Source organism: Marmota monax, unplaced genomic scaffold (assembly GCF_021218885.2).
Source record: "Marmota monax isolate L192 unplaced genomic scaffold, Marmota_monax_Labrador192_F-V1.1 WCK01_AAM20220418_F8-fsc00163, whole genome shotgun sequence".
Classification (NCBI taxonomy): Eukaryota; Metazoa; Chordata; class Mammalia; order Rodentia; family Sciuridae; genus Marmota; species Marmota monax.
Window position 1 is genome coordinate 2841432 of NW_026693660.1, and position 6000 is coordinate 2847431.

General features: G+C 41.4%; 1 non-coding gene across 1 annotated transcript; it reads left to right on the forward strand.

Moving 5' to 3' along the window:
- The first annotated feature begins 5374 nt into the window (after positions 1-5374).
- On the forward strand, positions 5375-5536 carry LOC124103329 (U1 spliceosomal RNA). The gene has a single exon (XR_006855174.1). It is a non-coding gene; the product is annotated as a U1 spliceosomal RNA (small nuclear RNA).
- Positions 5537-6000: the final 464 nt, after the last annotated feature.

Sequence of the window (6000 nt, forward strand, 5' to 3'; positions counted from 1 at the left end):
TTGGTACCAATAAACAAATAAATAAATATGTGTAAATATATAAAATATATGTGTGTATGTGCATATATATATACACACACACATACATACATATATGTTATATATCTATGTGTGTGTGTGCATATATAAACATCAATATGGAGTTTAATTGAAAGATCATACTGCCCAGACAAGCAGTCCTAGCTATCTCAGGAACTTTTTTTGACAAGAGGGAATGGTACAAAGCAGAACTGGTTGCCCTGGGATGTACCACCTCCCCGCTCTGCCTGGAACTGGTCAGGGAAAGCGTATCCATCCAATTCCTATATTCATCTAGCTATTTGTTTTAACCTTGAATTCAAGATGAAATTATGAGAAAAGTATTCCTGACTGCTTCTATATAAAAAGACAGGATGGACAGGAAGTAGATGAGCAGGGAGGAAAGTAGACTCAGCCAAGGTTAAGGTTAGGATAAGCCTCCATTTACAAAACCATCCTGAGCAAAGCCTTGCAAGAACTTGGATTCCAAGGCCTCTTTGGAGAGCTCATTTAGTTTTCTTCCACCCTCCCTTCTTTGAGGTGAGAAACAAAAGTTGCTACTTGCATTGAACCCCAAATTGGTTATTGCCTTTGAAATTCTGGCTGCTTCCTCTCTTTAATCATCAGCATCTTATTTAACTCTGTCATCTCCTGGAGTTTTAGGAGCTGGCGAGACATCCTGTGCTTGAGATTGCTCCTTGAGATAGACAGCTTACAGCTGCAGTAGCTTATCAGGAAAGAAGCCTGTTTCCTTGGGCAGAAAGCCACACCATCTCAAGAGGCTGGAAACAAATAGATGTTTCCATCTTAAAACAGGCTCCAATACATTGCCAGACACTGCTGATACTATATGTGTTTGGGAGAATCTTAGAGTGTATGTATGGGCATGTGTGTGTTTGTGCATGCAAAGATGTGCTTGTATACTCATGCACACCCATATGCACAGGAATGATTTTTTTTTTAAATTAATCTTGGTGGGGGGTAGAGAGGCACTAGAGGCCTGGACTATGTAAAAAAAATTAAAAAGAACTCATCACTTCTGGCTGAGAAGCTGATGAGTATGATTGTCTTGATTGGCAACCTCTGTCCTCTGATTACCTGATGATGAAAAGCTTCATTTTTTTTTTAATATTTATTTTTTAGGTGTAGTTGGACACAATGCCTTTATTTTATTTATTTATTTTTATGTGGTGCTGAAGATCAAACCCAGGGCCTCGCACATGCTAGGCAAGCGCTCTACAGCTGAGCTACAACCCTAGCCCCCGAAAAGCTTCATTTCTATAGAAGGAACGTTGGGGAGCTGAGGAGGACACGTGAGCCATTGTTGCAAAGTGTTGTTAGTTCTTTATTATACAAGAATTTCTGCACCGTGGATATCCTAAAAGGAATAGTAAAGGATGCTCTGATTCTTGATTTGACCTAGAGAGTATGGGTAGTTTGCCCTATTCCCCTAAAGTAAGAAGGTTGGTCCTACCAGTGCACTTTCTAGATTGTTGGAGAGTTGAGCGTTTATCAGGTAGACTGCCTCCTGCTGCTTGCCTTTTGCTCTTCACTGAGTTCATTAGCGACTTCACCAGAGGCAGCATGAGAGGATAGAACCAAATCAGCTCACTGAGGCTTCCCAATTAGTTTTGATAAATAACCCCATAGGAGGAGGGGTGGTTAAAAAAAAAAAAATCTCCAAATTTCATGTGTCACCTATGTGTATTATCTACTACTTCCCAGATAATTGAAAATAGATTGATATCTGCTCACAGTCAAAGCAAGCAGGAAACTACAGAACTCATATCCCTGGGGGGAAATGGATTTGCTTAGTTATGGAAGGAAAGGTGGCTGTCAGCAGTGTCTGCAGGGACTTTCAGCAGAAGCAACAAGAAAAGATATCAAAGAAAAGACACTAAGAAAGGAAGCGCCTGTAATGCTAGATACTTGGGAGGCTGAGCGAGGAGGATCACAATTTTGAGGCCAGCTTCAGCAACTTAGTAAGACCCTGTCTCAAAATAAAAAATAAAAATGGCTGGGAGCCAGGGGTGGTGGCGCATAACTGTAATCCCAGCAGCTTGGGAAGCTGAGACAGGAGAATCAAGAGTTCAAAACCAGTCTCAGCAAAAATGAAGCACTAAGCAATTCAGTGAGACCCTGTCTCCAAATAAAATACAAAATAGGGCTGGGGATGTGGCTCAGTGGTCAAGTGCCCTGAGTTCAATCCCTGGTACCAAAAAAAAAAAAAAAAGTTGACTGGGGATGTAGCTTAGCGGTAGAGCACCACAGGGTTAAATAGCCAGTACCAAAAAAGAAAGGATGGACCCTTTTCACCAGACTTTTTTTTTTTTTCTCTAGCACTGGGGATCAAACCCAGGGTTTTACATGGCCAGGCAAGCAATCTACCATGGAGTCACATCCCCAGTCTCTTTTAATATTACTTTAAAGTCAAAAAGAATATATATTGTTCTAAGTGGCCCTGGCCTTATAGTACATGTTCTAAATTTTGGCACTTAGGTTGTTAGTTGTGTCCACCAGCTCTTTGGTTGGTACCTGACTGGAAAGTTATGTCTTCCATATATTTACTTTATTTACAGGATCTTTTTAAAAGGAATTTTTTAAATTCCTTATGTTCCCTGTATCCTCTCCTAGAACCTAAAATAGTGTCTAGTACATAGAAAGCACCCCAAAAATACTTGCTGAATGAATAAAAGAATATTCTCACTGAATAGATGAGGAAATTGAAGTACAATGAGAATAACTATCCAGGCAACTGTGTAGTTTGTTCTCTCAAAGTTACGAGTAATAAATCAATTTGAACCAGATCAGGAGGAGGTGGTCTAAGGGTTCCTGAGAGCCTCATAGACTCTGGAGTCTTCAGGGGCTGAACTGGACACCTCTAGATTTTCCTCCCTTCCTCTTCTCTCTTCTCTGAGGTCAAGTCTTTCTTCATCTCCATCTCCATCTTACTTTCTCTGTGGATCAGCTTCCTCTGTCCCCCATGGTGGGAAACATGGCAACCAACAGCCTCTGAGTTAACAGACTATATTCCCAGTTATAGCATGTGACTCTGAATCTCTCCTGATTCATATTCCAAATTTCCAGGGAGAGGTTGCTGGCCCAGAGATCTTTCCACCATCCCATAACTTTTTTAGCAGTTTAAATCAAAGGAGCAGAGGAATTTAAGACTTTGTCAGGGAGGGCCAGCAGTGGGTAATGTAAGCCTGTTATCCCAGCAACTAAGGAGGCTGAGACAGGAGGATCGAAAGTTCAAGGCCAGCCTCAGCAATTCAGCAGGGCCCTAAGCAATTTAGTGACATCCAATCTCAAAATAAAATACAAAATGGGCTGGGTACCTTGCTCAGTGGTTAAACGCCCCTGGCTTCAATTCCTAACTCCTAAGTATTTACTATGGAATTTCTCATAATGTTTATTGAGGGGTCCTTTGTTTGTGAAAGTGCATAATTATAGGAGAAGTCCTGGGACTTTTTTAAAAAGAATTGGAAAGCTGGGCATGGTGGTGCAGGCATGTAATTCCAGAGGCTCAGGAGACCCAGGCAGGAGGATTGAAAGTTCAAAGCCAGCCTCAGCACCTTAGCCAGGCCCTAAGCAATTTAGCGAGATCCTGTCTCAAAATGAAAAATAGAAAGGGCTAAGGATGTGGCCCAGTGGTTAAGCACCCCTGGGTTCAATATCCTTGGTACCAAAAAAGTAAGGTTTGAAAATCCAAGTCCACTAGTGTGAAGGCCCTGTTCCCTAGGAAACTTTGTGAATGGGATTAATTCTATAGATAGGTGAATACTGTGCCCTATTCAAAGGACCATTCTAATTAATGATTTAAAACATTTTCCCTTTGACAGCACAACTCTACAGTATCAACTGGTTTCTCGTACTTTTCTTACTATTTCAAGATCTAGTCCACCAAAAAGAAATATCTGCTAGGCATGGTTGCTCACACCCGTAATCCCAGTGACTCAGGGGGCTCAGGCAGGAGGATCACAAGTTCAAAGCCAGCCTCAGCAATTTAGCAAGTCCCTAAGCAACTTAGCAAGACCCTGAATCAAAACAAAAAATAAAAAGGGCTGGGGATGCGGTTTAGTGGTTAAGTTCCCCTGGGTTCAATCCCCAATGTGGACGGGGGTGGGGAACAGAGAAAAAAATATCTGAGATGGGTAAGCATTGCAAAGATTTTTCTGTGAATATTCCACAGCTCTTGAGGAGAAACAGAGCAAGCATTTGAAAACTCGCTTATGCCCTCTAGCTAGCTTTCTTTTGTTCTTTTTTATTTGAGAGTACAGTCCATCTAGCCCTTGAATCTTAGCTGGTGGACAAGAAAGATACATTTGTAAAGTAGGAAATAATTTCACTCATATTTGTTTGCTGTTATTTCTTTCCTCATTTTATTTTCTAACTTGAAAAATGGGGTTTTGTTGTTGTTGTGTGTGTGTGTTTGTATGGGAGATTGAACCCAGGGGTGCTTAACCATTGAGCCATGGAGCCATTTTTTTTTTTTTATTTTTGAGACAGGGTCTCACTGAGTTGCTTAGGGTCTCATTAATTGCTGAGGCTGGCTTTGAACTCCAAATCCTCCTGCTTGAGCCTCCCCAGTCACTGGAATTATAGGCGTGCACCACTATGCCTAAGGAATCGAACTAACTGCTTATGTGACAAAGACTATGAACAAGAACATTCTCTGGACCCACCCAGCCTGGGTCCAAACGTGTGGGACTTTCCACTTGTGGGGGACTAGTCTAGTCTGCAGTTCTTTATTCAGCCACATGGGGTCACTGTCTCATCATTCCAGCCAGAAGTCTGGGTCGCACACCCTAGTGCAAAAATTGGTCAGTGGGTCCTTGTGAATTGATGGCAGAAAACAAAGTGGGGATCTCGGTTAAGTTGAGTTCTAGATTTTTCACTTGGATGGACTGGATAAGAATTAGGTTAACATTATTTTTACTTGTTTTTTTAAAGATTGAGTGTGGAGAGTAATGCAGTCAGAAGGGATAACTTCATCCTGTTTGGCTAACACCAAGATCACAATGGAGCACAGCCCTGAGAAACATCTGTGTATTAAGCAAATGCTTAGTCATGGCTATGTTTATGCTCCTCTCTCACTTCCAAGCAGCTGGATATTTTTACTTGAAGGTTATCATTAAAAAAGTGCATAAATTATAGCTACCATTTATCTAGTACTTACTGTATGCTAACTGCTTTACATACATATATATGTAATTCTCTCAATACCTAGGCATTATTATCCACTTATTTCAGATGGGGAAACTGAGACTCAGAGAGATTAAGTAATGTCCTATGCCTCACACAGTACTTGATACTGGCTCTTCAGTGGATTTCTGGGTAATTAGAGAACATGGTAATACTTACCTGGCAGAGGAGATCTCATGATCATGAAGGTGGTATTTCCAGGGTGAGACCTATCCATTGTACTCTGGATGTGCTGACTCCTGTAATTTCCTCAAAAGTGGGAAACCTGACTACATAATTTGTGGTAGTGGGGTGTTATGTTGGTACTCCCCACCTCCTCACCACACACACACACAAAAAAAATGTAGCCAGGCATGGTGGCACATGCCTGTAATACAGTGACTTGGGAAGCAAGAGGATCACAAATTCAAAGCCTGCCTCAGCAACTTAGCTAGACCCTAAGCAACTTCACAAGACCCTGCCTCAAAATAAAAGGATTGGGGATGTGGGGATGTAGGGATGTGGGGATGTGGGGATGTGGGTCAGTGGTTAAGCATCCCTGGGTTTAATCCCTGGTTCCAAAAAAAAAAAAAAAAAAAGAGAGAGAGAAAGAATGTAGTTATCTGAAGTAAGAAATATTCATTTACAGCTAAGTCTCATGATATGATCAATAATCAGCCCTATCTTGCCAACAGGAATTTTTTCCCTTCTGTAGTATTAGAGATTGAAACCAGGGCCTTGTGGATGCTAGGCAAGTGTTCTTCCACTGAGCTATATCCCCAGCCCTTTATATTTTTG